At 40.7% G+C, this 25,983-nt stretch overlaps 1 long non-coding RNA gene across 2 annotated transcripts in view; it reads left to right on the top strand.

The window, feature by feature from the left end:
* Nucleotides 1–25,983, top strand: part of LOC106782990 (uncharacterized) — an 84,435-nt gene that overhangs the window by 37,807 nt on the left and 20,645 nt on the right. The window contains exon 3 of one of the 2 annotated variants that reach the window (XR_011437214.1): nt 13,884–14,112. This is a non-coding gene — a long non-coding RNA (uncharacterized lncRNA). Of the gene's footprint in view, nt 1–13,883; nt 14,274–25,983 lie in introns of those variants that run through there. The other variant, XR_001380437.3, reaches the window with a different exon arrangement.

Genomic DNA, 25,983 nt, shown 5'->3' with positions numbered 1-25,983 from the left:
GGAAGTAATATATGGACAGTATTTCCTTGTTCTTTTCCTAATAAGTCATTCCCAGATGGTGAGTTACACCCCAGAGACTGAAGTTTTCAAGTTGTGTTAATTTTTTCCATCTTCCTTCCTGCTGATCGATATTGCTACCAAAAGCTGCTTTCTGCGATGAATACAATTTAGCTAACGAGGAAGTAGGCAGCACTTCTGTTTGAATTATGGATCGTGTGCTGAGAAAGAGGCTTCTCCATATGTCACTTTCATCAGAGCGAGTGAAAGGAGGATTCATATTATTATTTTCTTTTAGCCTGAATGGCTTAAGTAGCCAGCTTTCTAGATTTGGTGGCTCTTTGTGTGGGTGGGTAAATAATCTTTGTAAGTGGACAATTTCTGCCAATAAAATGTTGCCAGCCAGTGGCAGTCGGGAAATCAGGGTCCTGGTTCAGACTCTGTCCTTATTTTCTTGGATGACCTTGGGCCAGGTGTTTGATCCTTACAGGTGACGAAGCTTCTCTCTTGACCAAACACTAGCCAGACTCCTCTGAGCCCTCTTCTTGACTAGGCCTCAGCTTTGGCCTGGAAAGCCTTGCACAGACACTAACATAGTTTCTAACAGCTCAAGGCCACATCCCTAAGATGACCCCAGCCCTCCTCAAAGTGGCTGCCTGAGAAAACTCAAGGCTTCCAAAAGAATTGACTGTGCGTTCCACCCAACACCTCAAGATGGGGCCTCTGTCTCCCAGACTCTGTGGGAAGGAAGGAGCAAACCCAGATGGGTTCACATGAACCAACTCCCCCCCTTCCCGATTTTTCTACTTCTTTACTTCTGTGACTTTATCAATCCCCTGCTCACGTGCCTCCCTGCATCCTCATTCTTCCTTTAAAATGTCTGTCATCTCTGTGCGGGTCCAAGTTGGGTTCAGTCCACACTGGACTCTTTTGAAGTGGTATATTACTGATTAAAATCTGTCCTTGCCACTTTAACCAGTGTCTGACTTTGTTTGTCTTTGTCAGAGACCACCATTTCCTTATAACGGAAGAAGTAGATAAGAACCAAAGTCCCCGTCAGCTCTGGTATCTCCTGATTCAATATGTTACTTTCCAGGGTTCTCTGAGGAAAGTAGCGGTCAGCTGTGTGTGGAATTTGGCACCTTCCACCTGTTTTCTGAAGCTTCACCTACTCCCTTAGCCAAGGGAGTTTGCCCTGTCAATCTTCCTTATTGAAATAAGGATAAGGTCCTTTGCTATCACCTCACTGAATGAAATTCTTGTTAAAGATTTTGTTTTTTTCCTTTTTCTCCCCAAAGCCCCCTGGTACATAGTTGTATATTCTTAGTTGTGGGTCCTTCTAGTTGTGGCATGTGGGACGCTGCCTCAGCGTGGTTGGATGAGCGGTGCCATGTCCGCGCCCAGGATTCGAACCAATGAAACACTGGGCTGCCTGCAGCAGAGTGTGCAAACTTAACCACTCGGCCACAGAGCCAGCCTCATTAAATTCTTGCACTGCCACAATTTCTCCAGGCCTTAGGAGGTAGCTCAGGTTTCCTTAAACAACATCAGCCTGAAATTTGAAAAAAAAAAAACCCTGCCAAAACCAGCAAACCACAAAACTTGTTTAATTTGACAACATTCTCTGTTGGTGAGGTTGTGGGGAACATTTTGGTAGAAATCCAAGATGGGACAACACCTATGGATAGGGCATTATTGATTACAAGTGCATGCAGATTTATTCTCTGACCTGGAATTCATACTTTGCTAGGTAAATAAGTTGACAAAGACTAAAAGACTAAAAGAAGTATGCGCACAGTTGTACATGACAGCATAACTGGACGTAGCTCGGGAGAGGAGTTGCCACCCTGGCACGGGAATTGACCCTGCGTGGCAGAAGGGCTCAGAGCTGCAGTTATGCAAGAGGGGCTGGAAGAATCTTGAGGAAATTGGCTGATTGAATTGTGATCACAAATGGACAAGGGCAGCTCTGACCCCCCCAGGAATGAGGGTTGGGTCACGTCTCCAGGGAAGCCACCACGGCCTGCTGAATGGATATCCAGGAGACAGACAATGAGCACCAGCTATAGCCCTAAGCCCAACTGCGCTGATGGAGGCTTCAGTTAGTCCTACTAAGGTCCACTTTCTAAGGTTCACTGCAGAAAGAGAGGCTGGCAGGACCGTGGAGGAGCTGTTGCTGGAGTGTGTATGGTGAACTGTATCTGAACAGAGAACAGTGTGGGTTGTGGTGGCCTGGGACTGCGTCACTCAACTCTGCCTGGCTTCCTCTGTCCTTCTACTTCTTTGCACACAAGCAAAGAGGTCCCTTGACTTTCAAACCTGGCTTCCAGTTAATTGCCTGTTACTCACTTCCGCCCTTCTCTATCATCTTGTAGGGCATCAATGGTGCTTAGCAACAGCCATCTCTTACGGACTGAATTGTGTTCCCCCCAAATTCGTATGTTGTAGCCTTTACACTCAGTGTGACTGTATTTGAAGAAAGGACACTGAAGACATAATTAGGGTTAAATGAGGTCACAAGTGTGGGGCCCTGACCTAATAGGACTGGGGTCCTTATAGGCAGAGGAAAAGATAGCAGAAGTGCTCTCACACAGAGGAAAGGCCATGTGAAGACCCAGCGAGAAGGCGGCCACCTCCAAGCCCAGGAGAGAGGTCTCACCAGAAACAAGCCTGCTGGCACCTTCATCTTGGGCTTCTAGCCTCCAGATCTGTGAGAATATAAACTTCGGTTTTTTTTTTTTTAAAAGATTTAATTTTTTTCCTTTTTCTCCCCAAAGCCCCCCAGTACATAGTTGTATATTCTTTGTTGTGGGTCCTTCTAGTTGTGGCATGTGGGACGCTGCCTCAGTGTGGTTTGATGAGCAGTGCCATGTCCGCGCCCAGGATTCGAACCAACGAAACACTGGGCCGCCTGCAGCAGAGCACGCGAACTTAACCACTTGGCCACGGGGCCAGCCCCTAAACTTCGGTTTTTTTAAACCCCCCAGTCTGTGGTATTCTGTTATGGCGGCCCTAGCAAACAAATATACTATCTAATTCTTGCATCTTTGTAGCTACTATTTTCTCCAGAAATCTCAAATGCCTGATCTCTCCCTGCAACGTGTTGCCTTCAGTCAAAGTATCCTCGTAATTCACCTCCAGTAAACGTTATAACAATTGGGACACCATCTTCTGCCAAAGCTCTCTGTGTTCCACTCACTACCGGGGATGGGGTCCTCCTCCAGTCAGGTGATGGGCCATCCATCTCCAAATCTCCTCTCGTTGCTCACTTTATTCTACTTCTCCCTGTGCCAATAGTTGCAAGATAGGTTTTCAGGAAGTATGTGCTTAGGTAGAGTTTGGCAGCAAGATTCTTTTTAGGCATCATCACCTGTGAAGGGAGGTGGTCAGGAGCAGGATTGGTTGGAAGAAGAAGTGAACTGTGACGCACGCCTGACAAAGTCTCGGAAAACATTGCGGGGGTGTGGTGCCTTCTAGACCCAGTACTGTCCATCAGAAGATCCTGTGTTGGGCCAAAATGGCTAGGTCTTCATACCCCCATCTTGCTCAGTCTCCCTAAGCAGGCCGCTCCGGGCAGGGCGTGACCTCAGCTCGGACAGCACCCTGAGGGGCTGACAGCTAGACGCTGTCTGCTGACTGCATCCCTACGGCTGCAGCAAATCCTTCCTTGCTGGGGGACACGGGGGGACACCAGTGTCTCATTTTTATGTGCACCCAAACAAAAACCTGCAGCAAAAGTCATTCTTGACGGTGGGATGTTTAAAATCATCCCCTTTAAGATGAGAAGAAAGAAGTCCAAGCATCTCCACTTTACCTGTTCTATTTGGCATGGTATTAAAGTTCCCTGCTAGTGTAGTATGGTTAGGAAAAAAGAAAGAAAAGAAACAAGGATTGTAGAAGAAGAAACACAGCTGTCATTATTTGCAGATGATTTCTCTGTGGATACAATATTGTGTCAAGTTGTATGTTCCAACACAGCCCACCAATGCCATCTCATATACTGCTTAGAGTGTGGTTGACACTCTTGCTGTGGAGAGCTGGTGTCTGGACTCTTTGTCCTTGAATCTGGGAGGGAATCTGTGACTTTCCCAGACCAATGGAATCCAACAGAAGTAATGCTACGGCTTGCTGTGTCTCAGGACACTTGCTTTTGGAATCCAGCCACCATGTTGGGAGGAAGCCCAGGACACGTGGAGAGGCCACATGTGGGTGTTCCAGCTGACAGCCTCAGCTAAGGTCTCAGGCAATAGTTAGCATCAATTCCTGGAAAGTTCTGGAAAGCGTCAATTGCTGGAAAGGATTCAGATAATTCCAGCCCCTAGTTGTCCAGCTGAGGACATTACAGAGCACTGACATCCTTCTCCACTGTACCCTGTCTGAATTCCTGACCCACAGAAAGCATGAGCAATAATAAATGACTATTATTGCTTTAAGCCGCTATATTTTGGGATAACTTACTATGTACCAATAGATTACTACAAATATTAAAAGAAACTATAGAAAGAATAATACAATTAATAAGAATTTAGCACGGCTGCTGTATACAAAATCAATACAAAAATCAATTATATTTCTATATACTAACAACAAACAGCAATCATATTTAAAAATTTACAATAGAATAAGAAACAATTACAGAACTCTTTTCAAAATATACTAAAGAAGTGCTAAAACAATGGAGATATGTCTTATGCTTATGGATTCACAGAGTTGATATTGTGTAGATGTCCTATGCCAAATCAACCAAAATCACAATTACTTTGTCATGTAGTGAGCTGATTCTAGAAAATTATATGGGAATTGCAAAGTCTAAGACTAGTCATATCCACCCTCTCCCTTCCAGAAGGATAAAGTGAGTACTTGCTTTACCAGACTGCAGTAGGACTTAAGGACACTGAGTTATTGGTGCAAGGACTGACATACAAGCAAATAGAACACAACAGAAAGTTCAGATGCCAAACCCACATAGATAGCAAAGCTCTAAATATGGAAGACACGGTAGCATAGACCAGTGGTGAACTGATGGATATTTTGCTGAATGTCCTAGAGCTAACCTAGTAAACATATTGAATAAAAAATGCAATTAAATTCCCCTACACAGAAACCAATTCTGGGTGGGTTAAGACTTATATGTGAAAGGTGAAAAATAGAAGATTTTAGGAAGAAGAGAAAAATTTCTTCATAAACTTGGAGTAGGAAAGCTTTATTTCCTTAAAACTAGTCTAAAAGAATGCCCTCACCCCCCAACTAAGATTGGTCAATGGGACCATGTTAAAATGAAGAATTTCTATTCCTCAAAAGAATTTTTACAGGTTACAGATGAAATTATATGAACCTTTGAATTGCTTCCAAATAGTCAAGTGATGTCAGAGGAGGGGCAAGGGGGTATGTTTGGCTCAAATATGGCCATGAGATGGTGATTGCTGTAGTTGGGCAATGTTCATGACAACAAAAACTGGAAAGAACTCAAATGCCCATAAACAGTGGAATGGACAAAAACCCCACAAAACCATGGTATGTTCACACAGTATAACTATACAGCAGTGAAAATGAACTAAGTGCCATTCATCTCTGTGGATGGTTCTCATCTGGAGAAGAACCACATCCTAAAGAATCTATTCACGGTCATTCAAAAACAGGCACAACTAAGTGACATTTGTTGAAGGATCCACACGTGGATGGGAAAACATTAAGGAGGGAATGATTATCACAACATTTTGTGTAGTGATGATCTCAAGGGAGTTGGCGGAGGTGATGAGGCATAGTGGCTTCTAAATAACTTAAAAAATTCTATTTCTTAATCCAGATGCTAGTTACATATGTATTTACTTCATTTTTCAATGTTATATTGTGTGTGTATATACACATATATTTTATGCACTTTTCTGCCTATAAACTATAAGTCATAGTAGAAACAAAAAATGTCAAAAAAGATGTAGCCATTATGACAAATCTTGAGAATAATGCCTGGTATTTCAAATATAGTGTTTCTAATTTAAATTTGTGAATTAGCTATCTTTATTTGGACCTGCTTTAAACTTAAAGTACCGCTATTGTTCTCTGCTTCATTTATTGGCCTGCATATGTTTTGACCTTTGTCTTTGTATGAGGCACCTTCCTAAGTGTTCGGGACACAAAGATAAATAAGACTAATACGTTGCTCTCCAGGAGCTGCATTTCAGTGTATGGGTGGTTTCCTGTGGGTTAAAAGGAAGAGCTGAGCCTGAGAGCCTAGAGCCGTGGCTCACAAACTTGAACACACAGCAGAACCTCCTGGAGAGCATGGCAACACACAGCTTCCTGGCCCCACTCCCAGAGTTCCTGATTTAGTAGACCTGGAGTGGGGCCTGGGAATTTGCCTTTTTAACCATTCCCAGGTGATTCAGATGCTGCTGATCCAGAAGAAACTACTTTGAGAATTACTCATTTATAATATTTTTATGATCTTAAACGTCTTCCTCAATTTTAATGACTCTTCTATCCTCAGATAATTTTTTTCCATGTTTAAAAATGTAAACAAAGGCACACAAAGAAAAAAATTAATCAACCTGTTCATATATAAAGTTTAAAATATAATGTTTCCTAACTTTTCATATAACTTGTTTGTCTCTTCTTTTTGTCAGATCTCATACTTTCTTGAAAAAAATTAAAGCTAAAGAGATATGCAGGGGAAAGGTGACATATTCCTGTCTAAACTCGGCATTAGAAAAGGGGAAGGACAGGGTGTTTGAAGGCAATGGCATTCAGCAGAGGAAGAGAGGCCAGACTCCTGGTGAGCGCCGTGGAATGACTTGCCCAGAGTCAGCTGGAGGGAGCCAGGACTTAAGAGACCATTGAGAAACAACTCAGAATTGAGGACTCACCTCCTTGGAGATTGTGGTTGTTAAAAATGTGGATAGATTTGAGAGAGAAAGAAGAGAAAGATCAGCATAAAGTGCTCAAAAGAAATATCTGAATATTTTCTTAAACAATTGTGGTTTATTTGTCTCCCAGACAAGAGGTCCAGAGGCAGCCAGTCCAGGGCTGGGGAAGACATTGGATGATGCTGTCAAGGGGTCAGGATCTTCTACTCTTGTGGTGCCATCTTCAGCTGGTGGTTCTCCTCATGGCCCCTGGAGAGCTGCCGCCCCTTTGGACATTACATCTGCATTCCAGAAGGAAGAAGAAAACAGGGCAATGCGTGAAAGGGCACACCGGCTGACTTTCCCTTTCTGCCATGTGAGTGAAAGCTCTCCTGGAAGTTGCAACCAGAATTTTCCTACTGGCATCTCACTGACCGAAACGATGCTCCATAACGACCTCAGGCTGGAAGGGGGGTAGGGAGACGATGGCATTGGATATAGGGCTGATCAACCACAGTGTCTGCCACACCAGAAGAGACCATCTTAGTTTCAGTCTTCCAAGACGTCAGCCTACATGTTTTCTGGGATATGTAACTCATCTCAGGGGAAGGTTTCTCTTGACAGAGTTTAATTTGGCACCAAGCATATCCCGCAGCAGGCTGGGGAAACTAGCTCCTCTCTTGCAGACTCATTCTTTCTTTGATTTCTGGTATGGTAATTAAGAGTGCTTTCTCTGGAGCCAGACTCGTGGGCTTGAATCCCAGCTCCTCCTCTTATTAGCTGTGTGACTGAGCAAGTTACTTGCTCTCAGCATCTGAATTTCCTCGTCTGTAAAGAATGGATTAAAAGTGGTTCTCACCTTATCAGAGTGTTGTGAGAAGTAAATGGGCTAATCCGTGTAAAAGAGAGCAGTGCCCAGCCCACAGCAAGCACGCCGTAAACGTTGGCAATTATTCTTCAAAGTTTAGGAATTTACACGGTATCAACCCCTATCACCAGGTTTGGCTGAAATGCCTTTCATTTCCTTGCGACGTATTCAAAGCTTCTGATTTTCCATTTTCCCTTTGAGTGTCTTGTTTCTGAAACGCCAGAGCTCTGCTGAGTTTGAGCTTCTCAAGTGACACGGTTGCATTTCTCTCTTAAGCAGGCCTTCCCGGTCCTGACAATAAGTTTGTTGCCATGACTGTTTCCGTATTTCCTCTGAGGTCTGGGAAACCTGCTTCCTGGGAAAGGTGGTTGCTTAGAGCTACACCTGTTTCAGCTGGAATTCAACACCCTCAGTGGATTCCTGAACGCAAGCGACTGATCCTCAGAGGCACGTGCTCCCAGGGCCCCAAGAGCTCCAATACCTCTGCCCTGTACTTCTCAAGAAGCAGTCTGCCCCCAGCTTTTAAATGTTTCTTGCTTCAAATAGCATCTCTATTTGCTCAGTTTCCCTTTTCTCTTCTGATCCTCCTTCGGGAGGACTCCCCTGGGTTGCTAACCTTTTACTGTTCCTCTTCAGTAGGCCAGTTTCATTCTCTAGCACTGTCTGTTGGATCCATGTACCTTCCTTCCTTTTACTCTTCCGCTGCTTTCTGGCCCAGGTGCTCATCTCACTGATATTCTCCTCTAGATAATCTCTTATGGGGTTCCCGTAGTGAGAGAGAGGAAATCAACACATCCTGGGCCTGCAAAAAGCAGACATCCAGAGTTGGGCAATCCCAAACAGAAAATGTTCAACCTGGAGACCAGTATCTACCCCAGCTCTGGTCTTGTTCTATTATTTTCCTGGCTGGTTCCCTCTTAACATATTTCAACTCTGCTGTGCTCGCCTGTATCCCTCTAATTCCATAAACTCATCAATCCTATTCCCTCAGGCACAAAGAGCACTCCATGCCCATGTTATAATAACTGGGCCCTTAAAACATGCCCAGTGATTCCTAATCAAGCTGAAAAGAATTTACCCTCTCTCACTATACTCCACCAGGAGGTGATGCTAGTGTATGGAATTTAAGCCCCTCCCTCCAGCAAACATCAGTCCTCCAGGTTTTCGAGTTAAACTACTTGGAAAAAAAGTCATCATTTTCCTTTCAGGTAAACACAGCAAGTGCTCCTGGGGTTGATTATGATGTGATCTTTTGTATTAAAATATCATTGTAACAATTCAAGTAAGTGTTTGGTTAGTTGCCAGTCACCCTACGTAACAGAAAATCTATTTAATGTATATAAAAAAGCAGACTTTATATGAGAACAAAACGTTCCTGGTATGTTCAAATCACTTGTCATAAATTACAGAGGACATTTTAGTGCAGTTTTATTCCACTTAACACTGAGTTCTCAGATTGAAATATTCAGGAGGGCAGCAAATTTACGCGTCGGCATCCTTTTTGATTTTTAGGAAAAAAAATTGCATTTACAAGGAAAAAGATAGATATGCACATAAACGTTGCCAGTGAATTTCTCAGCAAGTTACCACAATCATATTTACTTTTTGAAACAATCTTGAAACCCAGAGAAGAGAAGATATGTTGCAAAAACATTATATTGTTTCTATTTTTAAGTAAGGACTTCCACTGTGGGAAAAAATGAAATAATCTAGTTAAAGATTAAAAAATAATGAAATCAATTTAAATAATATATGACACTTCAAATGCTTATGATTAAGATTTCCAAGTACACATCCCGTCTTCTGGTATGGCCGACCATGTACACTCCCGGTTGTTCACAATATTTTCTAGGCATTCTTCCTCCCCCCGCCAATAGAAGATAAGCTGCTCAAGGTCAAGTACCAAATCGAATTTATCTTTATATTTCCAAAAGTATAACTATATCAATATCTCTCAAAGACTCAGTATTTTTTTAAAACAGACTAAATTGACGAGACCGTGTGTTAAATTCTTTGAAATTCAGCATTCCCTTTTAAGAAAAAATCCAGCTGTTGAGCTTGCTGGTCTAGAGAGGGGGTTAGGAGGAGAAAAAAATGTAGACTAATAATTTACAGCAAAATTAAAAAGAATATGAATGCATATTATTACTCTCTGAGCTCATCAATACTTAATTTATATAAAAGAAATACATAATTAATTCATGCCGATTTTATATGAAAGTAAAATATGTTTTCTGACTGAGAAAATCAAACAAATTTCTTCATTACATATCTTAGTTTTATGAAATGTACCACAAAAACTCCTTACTGAATATACTTTTATACTTTATTTTCATAAATTGCTTCACCGTATTTTTTGACCTTAGTCCTCTGAAATACTTATAAGCAGAGACAATGCGATTTAACTGCATTCTAAGATTTATTTTTTCTCTCCAAACAGAAGGAGGGAAAATAATTACTCATATGGAATACTTAGAATAATAGCTTCACTCATTTATTTATTCAACGAATATTGATCAGGTGTCAGGCAGAGATACAATAACTGGGACACATCAGTGAGCACAACAGATTGAAATCCTTCATTCTCAAGTTTATTGTCTAGTGTTGGTTACATAGCCCTCCAGCCAAATCAGTAAATTGTATAGTCTATTAAAAGGTAATAAATACTATGTAAAAAATAAATCAGAGAAGGAAGATGACGAGTACTGAGTATTGGAATGAGAGGGGGTGTTTGCAATTTTAAATAGGAGGGTCACAAAGGCTTTTCTGAGAAGGTGACATTTGAACAAACACTCAAAGAAAGTGAAGGGGGGAAGACATAGGGACCCAGAATCCTTTTGTAGTGACTAGAATGGTAAATGACTTGCTAAAAGAATAGCATTCGTAGCTTAGGTTTGCAATAAAAGGTGTACTAGGAAGCCCATGTGTAAATGTAGCTCTGACACTAGGGGGTTGTAAGACCTCCTCAAGGTCCCTTTCTCTCTCTAGTTCTCACTTCCTTCATCTGTCAAATAATGGGGTTGAGCTTCATTAGTTCTCAGCCAACGGTACTGTCACCCCCTTTGGGGGAACATGGAAGTGTTAGAGAGTGTTTCTGTTCTCGCAGTGATTCGGGGATACATCTGACAGTGGGTGAGACCCAGGGAAAGTAAACCTTTTGTAATGCACAAGAAAGTCCAGGAGAGAGAGACTTGTCCTGCTGAAAAAATATATATATATGGAGCTTCTGTTGGGAACGCAGGGCTAAGCGATCAGGAAGTTCCTATCTGGAGCTGGTGGTGAACATCAATTATGTGTTAAGTGGAAAACACTTACTTCCCCTGCCCAAGGTTCCAGGTGGCAGAACCTCCATGACAGTAACATCCGGCTCTTTCCCCTCCCTCAGTCTTTCTTCTGCTTTTCTATTTGGTGCATCCATGGCTTACCTCTTTGTGCCTTCTTACTCTATGTATTAGTTTCCTATGGCCGTGTAACAAATTACCACAAACTTAATGGCTGAAAACAACACCCATTTATTAGCTCACAGTTCTGAAGTTCAGAAGTCTGACATGGTGTTGCTGGCCTCTGCCCAGGTTATCACAAGACTGAAATCAAGGTGTTGACCAGGCTCAGGTCTCGTCTGCAGGCTCTGGGAAAATATCTGCTTCCAAGCTCATTAATTTTTTTGTTGTTGTTGGCAGAATTCAGTTCCTGGTGACTGTAGGACTGAGGTTTCCCTATTTCATACCGGCTGTCCACCAGGGGGCAGCCTCAGCTCTTAGAGCCCACCCGCCTTCCTTGCTACAGGTTCCCTCCATCTTCAAGCCAGCGGCAGCTTATCAAATCCTTTTCATGCCTTAAGTCTCTGATTTCCCTGTCTCTAACTTCTAAACCAGTCTTAAAGGGCTCATGAGATTAAGTCAGGCCCATCTGGATAATCTTTCCATCATAATATGGTCAACTGATTTTGGACCTGAATTATATCTCCAAAATTTCTTAAAGCAACACTTAGATTAGTGTTGACTAAATAACTGGGAGAAGGTATGTATTCACCAGGGTCCAGGAATTTTGGGAGTTGTTTTAGAATTCTGTCTACCACATATCTGAAGCAACTTTGCTGTCCCATACATTCTCTGCTCCTCTATTCGGTAAATTTTATAGGGGTGGGCTGCCTTTTAAGGGTTCTGCAGTTTCCAAGCCCTTCTTCTAATTGAGAAAGTGAGCGTATTTCTTGGGTATAGTATTAGCTCATGTGACCTTCATTTTTATTTTTATTTTTTTTTGGTGAGGAAGATTGGCCCTGAGCTAACATCCATTGCAATCCTCCTCTTTTTGTTTGAGGAAGATTGACCCTGAGCTAACCTCTGTTGCCAATCTTTCTCTATTTTGCTTGAAGAATATTGGCACTGAGCTAATGTCTGTGCCAATCTTCCTCTGTCTTGTATGTGGGATGCAGCCATAGCATGGCTTGATGAGTGGTGTGCAGGTCCACGTCCAGGATCTGAACCCACAAACCCTGGGCCACTGAAGCAGAACACACAAACTTAACCACTACTCCATTGGGCCGGCCTGCATATGGCCTTCATTTTTAAGCCAAGTTCTCCAATTTAGCTTTAATCAGCAATAAAGCTTACATAATCTCTGTCTGATTCCTTCCTCTATCTTTTAATTACTTCTGAACACAAATAGGAAAGAGACAGTATTTATTAACTATCTATAACTATTGAAATACAGTGTTATTATTTAGATGTTACCTGCAATAACTGTTTAAGAAACACTTTATTGTTAACTGGTCAAATCCAAGAGAGATTAATAAAACATCAAAATAAAATAGCTCTTATTGATCTCTAGTTTATTATATACTTCAAAATTTATTTAAAAATTATGCAAGTAATATAAGAATATGTTCTTATTATAAAACATCAAGTAGAGATTAAGCTAAAGAATTCCTTTACATCCCTCTCCCAATGTTTCTCCAAGAACAAACCATCGTATTGAGGTACTTTCCCTCTATTCCCATTTTATTGAGAGTTTTTATCATAAAAGGATGTTGGATTTTGTCAAATACTTTCTCTGCATCTATTGAGGTAATCTTGTGATTTTTCTTCTTCATTGTGTTAATGTGGTGTATCACATCGATTCATTTGTGGATGTTGAACCCTCCCTTCATCCCCGGAATAAATCCCGACAGCCAATTGAATTTTCTATACTGAATCCTAGCATTAAGCAAACTTTCCTTCCAGAATCTCTGGATTGGGGCAGCCTTCCCTGCTTGATCTCTCAACTACGGGACCAGAGAATGCCACGCAGGTGCAAAGCAGAGTGTCTCCTGATTCTGAGCTGTCTACTGTCAAGAGACAGGGGGGAGGAAGAAGCCAAGTTAACGCAGTCTTCCTCAGTTTTCTTTTCCAACCTCCCCAATTATATCAATCATATTAATCCTTTGTCCTACAGGAATAAATGATTGAGAGGTAGAGAGAGGTGTGTTATGCTAAGGCGGCTTTCCCCACAAGAAAAGAAACATCATAAGTAGGGAAAAGTATTCCCTTACAATAGGCATATGAAAGTACTCATTTCTCCACAACTTGCCAACAATAGACATGATCTTGACAGTTTTTTCCCCATAGTGTGAGCTGAAATATCATATATATTTATTATATAATCATTATTTATCACATTTACTATTATATATACACTATTTTTATTTGCTTATTATTGCAAAGTTAAATATGTATTTTTATGTGCTAATTCCTTTTGTTTTTCCTTTTGTATGAATTGAAATTTTATACCCTTTCCCCACTTTTCTTTAGGATTATTTTGTATCTTTCTTTTTGGTTTGCAGGAGTTCTTATAGCCTCTAAGCGAATTCTGTATTATATAAGTTGAAAACATTTTTTTCCCAGATAAGTATTTGACTTTCACTTTTCAAATCACCCCTTAATGTTAACATTTTTATCTTAAATGATCAGAACTTCCATTTATGGATTTTGCATCTTGTGTTTTAATGAGGAAAGCCTTTCCTATTCCATGATTAAAAAGGCATTCCTTTATTTGTGTTACATTTTCATAGTATTTTTATGGCTAAGTTCTTACTTCATCTGTAATTATTTTTTTAGTGATATGGCAGAAACAAATTTATTATTATTTGCTAAACATTTATCTAATTTTCACAAAACCATTTTTTGGCTATTTTACAGTTTTCCCACTCACTTGAACATATAATCTTTACTATGTGATAAATTCTGGACTTCTGCTGGAGAAGGCCATCGAGAGGACATGACTGCCGATCAACCCTCAAGCTGGACCTGGGCAATCCTCACCCTCCTCTGTCCTTGGAATGTATGTTCTGCCCACTGTTCCCCCATGGGAGCCATTTTCAAGGATGCAGCTTTGAGAGAGCAATGTGTTGTTGAGATCATCTGGAAGGTGTGTGTGACTGACCCCGTTAAAGCCTCTATGTAAACTTTTAAGATTCTGGCTGGCAGGTGTGGAGATCGATTCATCTTGCAGCCGCCCAAGACAAGTCTCATATGTCAATTCCCTTGCTGATTAAACCTGCCACCTTCCAGTCTGGAGTGGCTGCCTCTTTCTGTGGTCTCTCCTTGCCTTCCATGTACGGGGGGGCCAGTTTCAGATTTCACCAAGGGAACTCCTGATGTTACAAACCAGCAACTTCCTATTCTGTTCTGTGGCTCTTTTTGCCTAATCCTGAACTAATAACACATTATTAACTAATGTATTATAATTAATTTGTTAATTAATAGCACATTGATAGGATAATACAGCCCATCCCCATTCAGTTTTTTCTTTTGGTCATAGTGTTGTCACAGATATGGATTTAGATTTTCTGTAGACAATCCCATATTCTGGGTTTGTGTGGTTGCTTCCTGGTGTCATTTAACAGATTTTTATATCTTCTTCCTATTTCCTATCCATAGACGTTAGTGCTATGGGCTTGATTAGACTCAAGTTCCATGTTTGGGGCAAGAACATTTCATTAACGTGCTTCATATTGTATCACTGCAGGAGGGAAGTTGCCTTGTCTCATTATTATTGATGCTAAAATTGATCAATGGGTTCAGATGGCACAGCTCAATCTCACCAATATAATATCTTAATAATAATAAAATAAGGTAAGCTTTTACTAATTGTTCATGCATTGACAGTCATTGCCTGAGCCAATGATTTTAATCGGAATTTTAAATAGGGATTTTCTGCGTCTGTGCTTTCTTCCATATTTATGAGCTGGAATTCTTCTGTAAATAAGAAATTTTCCTTATCATCTAGGGCTATTTGGTTTTCGTGACATATAGTTTATACAGGAAATACAAGATAGATGCTTAATTCTTTTCCTTTAATTGCCAGTTTTCATGGAAAGAAGTCGGTGGGTCCAATTGTCTAGTTATTCCCACTGGTGTCTAATGGGTCCTCTCTCTTTCTCTCTCTCAATCTCCTCTCCTACTTCTCCTCTCTTTTGTTATGAATCCAATAGTTTTTAAATATTAAATAAATTTCAATCAACTGAGTTTATTATTCTTTTTGATGTTCACGTTGCCCTATCTTTGGCCAATGGGACCCCTTTCACGCCTGCTCCAGCACTTTTGGACAAGACCTTGAATTACTGTCTTTAATGGCTCTCTTTCTTTCTGACACAGTAGAGTATCTCAGTCTTAATTTTTTTTTGCTAAGACATAGGCAGAGGGCTTTTAACATTATTACCACCCTCTTTCATACTTTAAACTTTTGTCATTTGAAAACTTTTAAATCTACTTTAAATGATTAAAGTTAGAATTTACATAATTAAAATGTACCCACTTACAGGAGTTTTGACAAATGCATTCACCCGTGATGTGACCACCGCAATCTACACAGAATATATTTCTATCACCACAAAATATTTTCTGCCTGTTTCCAATCAATGCCCACTAGTACTCTCAGCCCTGGGTAACCACAGATCTGCTTCTTATCACTATAGATTGGATTTTAGTTTTACCTTTCATCAAATTTCATCAGATTAAAATGATATAAAATCTACTTTTCTGCATCTGGCATCTTTCTCTTTGAATAACGTTCTTGTGATCCATCTCTGTTGTTTCATGTAGCAGTGGTTCATTCTTTTCACTGCCAAGTGGTATTCCGTTGTGTGGATATATAAGAATCTGTTCATCCTTTTATTTGTTGATGGACATTTGGGTTGTTTCCGGTTTTGGGCTATTATAAATGAAGCTGCTATGAGTATTCATTCACAAGCTTTTGTGTAGAAAAATATTACAATTTTCCTTAGTAAATAACAGGGAATAGAGTTACTGAGCCATATGAGAAGTATAGATTTAACTTTATAAGAACCCACAGAGCCATTTTCCAAAGTAGTTATACCATTTAACCTTCCTACCAGCAATGTGTGAGCATCTCAGTTACTCTACATCCTTGACAGCCACTGTTTCAGTTTACATTCCTCTTATGACTAATGATGTTGAGCATACTTTCAAGTGCTTATTGGCCATTTGCATACTTTCTTTTGTGAAGTGTTTGTTTAAGTCTTTTGTCCATATTTTAAGCTTTGGGTTTGTCTTTTTATTGAGTTGTATACGTTTTTATATATTTAGATATAAGTCCCTTGATAGATATATGTATTGCAAACATTATCTCTCTGTCTGGGGCTTCCTCTGAATTTTCTTAAAAGTATATTTTGATGAGCAAGAGTTTTTACGTTTGATGCAGTTTGCTTTTACATGTCCTGTCTGTGGAATATTTGTCTACTCTAAGGTCACAAAGACGTTCTGTGCATGCGTGTGTGAGGAAGATTGGCCCTGAGCTAATATCTGTTGCCAATCTTCCTCTTTTTGCCTGAGGAAGATTGTCCCTAAGCTGACATCTGTGCCAACCTTCCCCTGTTTTGTTTTTTTCTTGTATGTGGGGTTCTGCCACAGCACGGCTTGACGAGCAGTATGTGGGTCCACAGCTGGGATCTGAACCTGCGAAGCCTGGGCCGCCAAAGCAGAGCACACAAACTTAACTACTACGCCACTGGGCTGGCCGCTGATGTTCTGTATTTTTGAAGGGATTTTACAGTTCTAACTTTGGTCTATTATTCATTTTGAGTTTATTTTTGCATATGAAATGTGACAGGAGTCATGATGAACTTTTCTCTATAAAAAGACAATTTCCTATTGGTGACATAACAAATCACCACAAACATAATTGCTTCAAAAAGCACAAATTTGTTGTCTTAGAATTCTAGAGGTAGAAAGTCCAAAATGGGTTTTACTAAAGCTAAAATCAAGGTGTCAGCAGGGCTGCCCACCTCCTGGAGGCTCGAGGGAAGAATGTGCTTACCTGTCTTTTACAGCCTTCAGAGGCTGCCAGCGTTCCTCTGCTTGTAGCCCCAGATCACTCCAACCTCTGCTTCCACCGTCACATCTCCTTCTCTGACTCTGTGTCTCCTGCCTTCCTCTTATAAAGACACCTCTGATTACAGTGGGTCCACCTGGCTAATCCTGGATAATCTCTTCATCTCAAAATCCTTAATTAATCACATCTCTAGAGTCCCTTTCCACCATGTAAGGCGACAGATTCATAGGTTCTGGGCATTAGGACATGGACATCTTTGAAGGGCAAAGCCATTATTCTGTCAACCACATTTGTGGTTCAGGTGAAATGTAAAATGAATTCTTGAAAACGACTTTTGAGAAATTGAAGCTGCATGGCATTCCCTCCACTTCATTGATCTGCTTGTATGAGAAGTTTGCAGGCACAGACACGTAAAGGGTCCAATGGGCTTTGGTGCATTAACACATTTAATTCTACCCAGCAGAAATAGTTTTCATTTTAGAGATGAAAAAGATTCCCATAAGCTTATTTAACAACTGGCGGCCTGAGTGTGCCAGCTGGTGTGAATGCTCACCCACTCTTTCTCACACACTGATTTTATTTTGTTCTTAAAGAGTTTAAATACTTTTGATTTAAAAACAAAGAACTGTATCCTGAGGATAATGCCAGAACTCCTTTTTGAGCAACTAAAGCATTTTCATTAGCCATCTGTCACCAGCAGTCAATGGACATGGAGAAATGAAGCATTATCTTGTTGGGCTAAATGCGCATGATCCTTGTTTTCACAGGGATCTCAAATTGTAACAAATGCTCTGCTATAGCTGACTCCTTTTAAGATGTCATGTGAACATCCATGGAGTGCATAAAATCCATTTGCATGTTTTGCTCAATTGATATCTTATTAAATATGATTTGGCATACAGTCATAAAGTAATATGAGATTCCCATAATAAAAACAAAGTATTCTGTATGCTAACTTGGCCTAAAATACACAAGCTCCCCAAAGGATTTTGATGCCAAGCTATTAGAGGGAAATATATATTAAATTAAAATATGACATTGCTAGTATCCTGATGTTATTTTTCCTGGCTGGTTATCAAAATAAAGTATACAATCAAATACTTATCTTCTGAATGATATGAAAAATGAAAATTATTTTGTCTAGTGGAAAACTAGTTGTTATGCAAATGTTTTTCTATATGGCCAAACATTTGGCAACACTATCTTGTTGCTTCACTTCGCCTTGTCCCAAGGTGTGTTGATTTTGTCTGCAGTGTAGAAACTGGCTCACAAACTCCGTGTCCATGTTCTAGCCCTGGGAGGGGAAAAGAGAAGGTGAGAGGCAACCATGTTTGTCTCTGAGGACTTAACTTAGACTTGCACCTGGAACTTCAGATCACATCCTATGGTCAACATTTTTTCACATGACCAGAGCAACCTGCCAAGAAAGCTGTGAAATATAGTTTCCAGATGGGCAGCCATGAGCACATCTGAAACCTAGGGGGTGCTAGATTAAGAGAGAGAGGGAGAAAGGAAGAGAAAGAAACTATAACTACAGTGTGGTAGGCTTTGTCCTAGAGGCAAGGGCAAAATATTTTGCTTAGAGATCACAGTATAAATGGAACTAGTGGAACATATATAAAAAAATTGTTCATTCATCTCTTCCCTCTCTCCTTCCCTCCCTTTCCCCCTTCATTCCTCGCTTCTCTTCTTCCTTCCTTCCTTCTTTCCTTTATTAAGCATTACATCAGATACTGTTCTAGATACAGGGGCAGGGGCAAGAGGTGTTAAACAAGGTAGAAAAAAAAAAGAAACCCTTGCCCTCATGTAGCTAACCATCCAGGTATCACAGCGGTCCTTAATCTTGACTGCATGTTAAGGTCACCTGGAGAAGTTTCAAAAATTGAAATGCCCAGGGCATACCCAAATGAATTGCATGAGACTCTGGGCATGAAACCCAGCCTCCAGAATATTCAACAACTCCCAGGTAATGCCCGCTTACAACCAAGCTGAGGACCGCTGACCTGGAGATCAGTTTGTCTTCCTGCACCAGTTCCAACCTTCCCATCTCTTCACAGTGAAGCCAGGTGATCAAAGCCTGAGATGTCACCACCTAGTTGAAATTCTATAACAGTTTTCTGCTGCTCTTTTTTTAAAAAAATCAAAATCCTTAAAATGGTAATAGATTTGGCCCTTGCCTTCATTTCCAACCTCCCGGTAGACAGCGTTCACCATGGCTCTCCACTGCCATTCTCCTGTGCTGTGCTAGGTTCCTTCGATGCTCATTCCTCCTTCAGGCTTTATATAAGGTTTTTGCCACCAGTTCCCACTCTACACCTACGTAACTCCACCCAGGTAACTCCTACTCACTCTTAGGATCTTGCATCAATGTCACTTCCTTAGGGAAGTCTTTCCTTACCACTACCCAGACTAGACCAGTTCTCTATCACAACCTCTCATAGAACCCTGTACTTTCTTTTCACAGCAATTATGACAGTTTCAACTAGATACTTAGCTGGATAATTATTTAGTTTATATCTACTCTTGTTAATAGACTATAAAATCTCTATGAAGGCAGATATCATTTTCATTGTGCTCATTATTAAATCCCAAATACCTGAAAAGATGACTCTTGCTTTGTTTTACCTTTTTTGTTTCTTGAGTGAATGAAGCAGGCAGAAGGCTGATCTTAGAAGGCCTGATAGGGTATTTAATGAATTGAGGAATGATGTAGAAAACGTTATAATTAAGAGAGGTGGGCACTGAAGCTGAATGTGTGGCATCAAGACTGGGTGACTCAATGAATGGTCATCTCATTAAAAGAAATTGAGGTGTCAGAGAAAGTAATCTTTCCTTAACCAGCTTGTACAGTGGTCACCCCACTGGAAAATCAGGAGTTGAAATTCCGCCTTATTGGAAACAAATCTATAAGATTGAGAAGAAGAGATAAACAAGAGCGGTAATTGGAACTTCAAGACAAATGTGGAATTCTAACATAAAATACCGTTGGTTCTAGCATTTCCCGGCCCTTAGGAATGATGCAAAGTCACCAAGGAGAGACTCGGGAAACCTAAACCTCTTGGTCTCCCTTTATCAGACACGTTGCACCACCCGGTTGATGCAGGACACCTGCAAGGTAGCCTCCCCTCAAGTCCTCCGAGAAGCTTGGCTAGAGACCCCCACCCCTACCCCAGTCTTTGATGTCACATGTACTTACTTGAGGTTCCTGCATTCTGCAGACAGAAGCACAGAGAGGAGAAATAAAGACACAGATACTCACCTCTTGCTTTCTTCCTGTCTTTCTCTTTTTTTTTTCTTCCCATAGTACTTGTATTAATTTCCTAGGGCTTCCCTAAAAAGTACCACAAACCGCATCGCTTAAAACAGCAGAAATGTATTGTCTCACAGTTCTGGAAGCAAAAAGCCCAATATCAAGGTGTTAGCAGGGCCATGCTCCCTCTGAAATCTGTAGGCAAGAATCCTTCCTTGCCTCTTCTAGCTTCTGGTCTTGGTTGGAAAACCTTGGTGCTCCTTGGCTTGGCAGATACATCACTCCAATCTCTGCCTCCATCGTCACATGGTGGTGTGCCTGTATCTGTGTTTTTCTGTGTCTTCACACAGCATTCGTCTGTGTTTCTGAGTCTTCACATAGCTGTCTTCTTATAAGGGCCCCAGTCACATTGCATTGGCTCGCCTTAATGACCTCATTTCAATTTGATTCAATCTGCAGAGACTATTTCAAAATGAAGTCATGTTCACATACCATTACTGGAGGGGAGGACTTCAGCATATCTTTTGGGGGGACACAATTCAACCATTAACAGTCCTCACATCATATCCGTTTATCATGAAATGGCTGACTTCCTGTCTTTGCTGCTGTGGGTGGAAGGATCTCTCTTTTACATTGCAGGAGAACTCTATTGACAGTGGTCCTTTAGACATGTTTGTTCACAGGCCAAAGGAGGAGAAATAAAGATTTGGAAAACTTGCTCTCAAGACCATTGCCTGGCTTGCAGGACCTTTGTCCTAGTGCCCAATCCTGTTTTTGCTTGACAAAAGCCCTATATCACCTTGCTCCATCTCTTTGCATTCTGTCTGGGACAAATTCTCATTTTTTGCCTCCAGGCAAATGCAAGTTAGCAAGAACAAAGGCCATATATGAAGAGAGACAAAAGAATAAAAATCTCATTAATAATGTAATGGTTAATATCTAGATAAACATCTAGATAATGCTAAACTATCACTGAATAATCTCAGCTCTATGCTCCTGTGACCTGGTTCAGTTTTCAAGTATCTCAATGTTAGTTTGGAATTTGGGTGCTTCTGTGAATGATAGGCTCATTTGATATAGCTTTCTTTGGGCTCCAGATCTTAAATTGTTCCCATCTAGAAGGTGGAGATTTCTGCTACATGAAAACAGATATGCATAGCTTAATGGTGGGAATATGTTGTGAGAAATGCACTGTTAGACGATTTCATTGTTGTGCTAACACAATGTCTTTACACAAACCTGGATGGTATATATAGCCTACCTGTTACACACCTAGGCTATGTGGTACTGATCAGATGGGGCCAATTGTCGGATATACAGTCCATTGTTGACCAAAATGTTGTTAAGTGGCTCATGACTGTAAAGATAATGAAGAGTCTTCTTGTCTGAGATAGTCTCTCCTCATCCTTCAAAGTCCTCTCTTCCCTGCCTAGGATGCTCACTGTTGTGTTCACTGCAAACAGGCTCTCTGTTCTTAAAGGCTGAGTTCTTACAGCACCAAGGCATCCACTCTATTCGGGAAGACAAAAAAAGCGTCTCCACAGCTGCTCACATTATGTTGACCCAACAATTAATTGAACCATCAAAATATTTCACTTTTAACTTAGATGCTCTCATCTTGGTAGAAGTAGACACAGCTCAGAGGGAGAAGGGAGACTAAAAGTAAAAAGATGTGAGAAGAAGAATTGAATATCAGATAGCCTTTGACCAGGGGGAATTAAGCATTTTTAATTTTGGTGAATTTGGTGAACTTTGAATAGCATTTGCAAACAGCATAGATTATGGAAAATACTTGTTCAGTTTCATGTAGTTTGTTTTTGAAGCAGAAACACTCACAAGGAAAACAGCTCCCATATGTTCTCATTTCCAAAATTGTGGAATAATTAGTGCACTTTAACGAGTCAGTAGATCTGTCTTCCATGTGAGCATCGTATGGTACCCACGGTGAATTGATAGCTTTCAAGTGTCTTTGGCGAGGACTGACACGCGATTGGAGTTCAGGTGTGTGGGAGGCACTGATGATGGGATATTATTTCTTCTTTCTTAATTAGGTGGCTGCATTTCACGTGTGCCTTGGTTTGTTTTTAGATCATAATAAACAGCTCAGTACCAAGCCCCTCCATAAATACCTCAAAAGAACACAGTGCACGTGTCAGAAGGAAATAAATATTTACCGAATTAACTCACAGTCTTGCTGACAGATATAAGCCAAACTTATGTTTGTGTTTATTATTTTAACTTTTTTTTTTTCCAGTGCTGCCTAAAATGTCTGCTTTTTCCTATGGACCAATTTTATTTTAAATCAACTTCTAAACATTCTTCTCGTCAAGATTCTTATCATTGACTGTTTGGATGGTTATTTCATGAGCAAAGAAGACTGTTAAAGATGGAAATTGCCAAAGAGTTTTTGTTTAATAAAAAAACAAAACAAAAACCCCTTTGATTTGTCAGGCCCATTTGTCATTGTCTATAGGTCTGCTCTGATCCTCACCCTGATCTTGAGAGCAGGCAGGACAGGCATCCATCCTTTCCATTATTATATGTGAGGATGTGGAAGCTGAATTAAGTTCATTCGTTCTTTAATTCTTTTTTGTTTGCTCAAACTGGCAATAAATGGAGACCTTATCCCTGTCCCCATTGATCTGATAAACATAAAACAAGCAAGCCTCTAGCATTAGGTAGCATTAGGAATGTGGAAAAAAAAAGAAAAGGTGGCCCCTCTAATTTGGGAGGTCACGGAAGGCTTATCTGAGAAAGAGACATTGGAAATGAGAATAGGAAGGGAAAGAAGTGAATAGGTGAGTTGGCAGGTAAAGAGGGTCTGGAGGAGAGGAGAGACCATCAAACGCAGGGGACAAGCATGACCAAAGGCCTAGGAGACAAGAAAGAGTCCCCTGTTTGAGGAGATCTTATGAACAAATTCTGGCTAGAAATGAGTGAGAGGAGGTTGAAGTATGTTAAAGCAATACATAGTGAAGTGAAAAGTTTAGAGCTGTGGAATGAGCTAAAGAGATTAAAGGATATCCTTTCCATGGCATGAGGGAGCCTCTGAGGATTGTCTGATTCTATCAGGTTGTCAGCTTTTGACTTTGACTAAGCTATTTCACAACTCTGTTAAGGTAGAAGTTAACTTTTAGAAAACTGATAGTAGTACAAATAATTTTACCCGGGTGAAAGCAAATTAATTGTGTCCAGTGGAATGCAGTTGATTTCTGCCCTATGGATAGACCAGTTTTTACAAATTTATGTCAACATTCTTTGACTACATGCAGATTTGTGGTTCTTTGACTTCTCGTCTGAGTAGGTTGTAACATCTTTGCCAGTTCTCTCATTAACTAATGAATTAAATTAAGCCTTTGAGACATGTTCATTTTATACTAGTATACCCTGTAATGTCAGTTTCCTACAGCCATTTATTTGAGGCTTTGTATACAAAATAGGTAGGCTCATGTTCATATTCCCTTCTTTTGTCTTCATGGAGTATCTAGCGGTTCACTGCACATATACTTATATGCTTTTGTGCCCTCAAACACCAGACAAGTGTTTTCCCATAAATGGGTGATTTGAGTTGGCTTTACAGCATTTCTCTGGTCACTTTCTATTATCCACAGTAATGCGTATTTTCTCTTCCCATGCTCCTCCATCTCACCAACATACACACACTCACACACACACAGACGGTGCTCTGCAGAGGCCTGGAGCTCCTACACAGGAGCCTCAGGGGCAGCTGTGGGGTCTAAACGTCCAAGTGCATGGGCTCCGGTTCTTTACCTTGACATAGGTGATACAAGTAGCAAGTGTTATAGGTGTTTATCGGCAGGAGCTGTTACTGAAAGTTGGTGTTGTCAGCCAAAGATTTTTGAAGGATGTAGAGTTTGTGCTGAGACATCAAGGATGAATAATATTCCAAAGATGAAAGGAGAGTATATAGCATAGGAAATTAGAACAAAGAAATAAACATGTACCTGAGAGGGATACAGGTGGCCAAAGCATGTTTTACATAAATCTCTTTTGAGTTGATCTACCCAGTCATAGCGAGAACTTCAGTGGAGGTGGGGAATGAGTCTGAGGGGTCCATTGCACCCCTTTAGTGGGACTTCCTGGAATTGCACAGGGCAATTTTATTCAAAGCTCACCCTCTCCAGTCAAAACTTACACACAGGACTACACAGTACCACACAGTAAGCACAAGAGAAGTTGGGGAAGGGAGTCTTAGCTGAGAACTAGTATTTTTTGTTTCTCTGATATGGAGGAAGAAGAGAATAGATTTTGGGAATCAACTATAGTGTCTGCCACAGCTGAGCTTGACTAACACCTTGTCATTGCGATCAGTTGAGAGGATTATGGAAGGATCTCTCTCTACTTTCTCTGATATGGCACTGGGCTTTCTCAGTGTAACAAGGAAGACCATTAGTCTACTTGTCCAAAACACAGCTCCAAGCCCTGCCTCTGACACTAAGTGGGAATAGCTTGGCCTTTCTGAGCCTCTGAGTCTTGAGGCCTCTTTTTTCTTATCAAGGAAATGAAGCAGATGTACTGGAAGTTCTTCAGCATCCTTCCAGGTCTCCTGTTACCATATTTGTCCTTCTTTTTATACCATAAGATTCTTTAGGACAAAGACTATAACTCCTTCCTTGGGCCTGGTGATATTTCACATGATGAGATGCTCAAGAAAGTAATTTCAATAAATTCTGGTTGATTAAAAATCTAGATGAATGGGCAATCCAGATGTGTGCCGTCTTGCTCTCTCTGTTTTAGTCTCACATTCATATAGATGCAGAATTGAGCTTCTCATTGAGTTTCCTAACAAGCAGCCATTCATGCAAAAAGCTCTAATAAGCAAGGCAAATTCCACTAAAGAATTTATGGGGGTGTCAAAGCAGGGAATTTGCATCACATGCTTGGCAGCCAGCAGCTTCAGAATCCATAAAGATATTTCTAGTCTTCAAAGTCATTGCTTGGCTGTACCAGGGTGGTGGCCTCCCCACCTCCCCTCTACACACACCTTGCAATTTCTTCATGCTGGTCCAGCTTTTCTGGCTCATATCTCATTTCTTGAATTCCATCCCCAGCCCAACTCCAGGCCCAAAATATAAAACTAAACAAAACTGTGACTAGAAACTGCAACATCTTTCTACCCTAATAAGTCATTTGATAAATCATCAAAACATTATTTTTCCAAGCAAAATGAAGGCCCAAGTTCATGAGGACATTTTCATTAAAAGGCAAGTGGAGGTACGACCATCTTACTTCGATTACAGCCAAATGAATGAAGAAATGAAGATGAGATAATGACAAGAAGAGCAGGAGACATTGAGTTAGCCATTTTTAACAGATGCCATTTACTGATTGATCATTATATGCCAGGCTTAATCATCTGAAAAGTATTAATTATCCTCATCCTGGAGATGCAAAATATGGTGGTATCAGAGTAGTTTTGGACTTGTTCAGGATAATAGATGGTACGTGGCGTAAATGGAATTAAGCCCACAGCCATCTGATTCCAGTGCTTGTCCTGCCTTCCTCCAAATGTTGCTTTCCTGCCTCCTCTGTGGAATTCATTCCATAGTCAGTCCAGCCATCTCTCCGGATGCCTCACTTTCCTGGGTAAAGAAATGGTACCCTGGCAGCAGCTAATTAGACATGAGGAGCTGTAGTTACCCCTAAATTACTCAAACTGTCTTGATTTGAGCTTC

This window comes from Equus caballus, chromosome 3, assembly GCF_041296265.1.
Source record: "Equus caballus isolate H_3958 breed thoroughbred chromosome 3, TB-T2T, whole genome shotgun sequence".
Lineage (NCBI taxonomy): Eukaryota > Metazoa > Chordata > Mammalia > Perissodactyla > Equidae > Equus > Equus caballus.
Note: the sequence above shows the minus strand (reverse complement) of the source record. Positions and strands in the feature narration are given on the sequence as shown.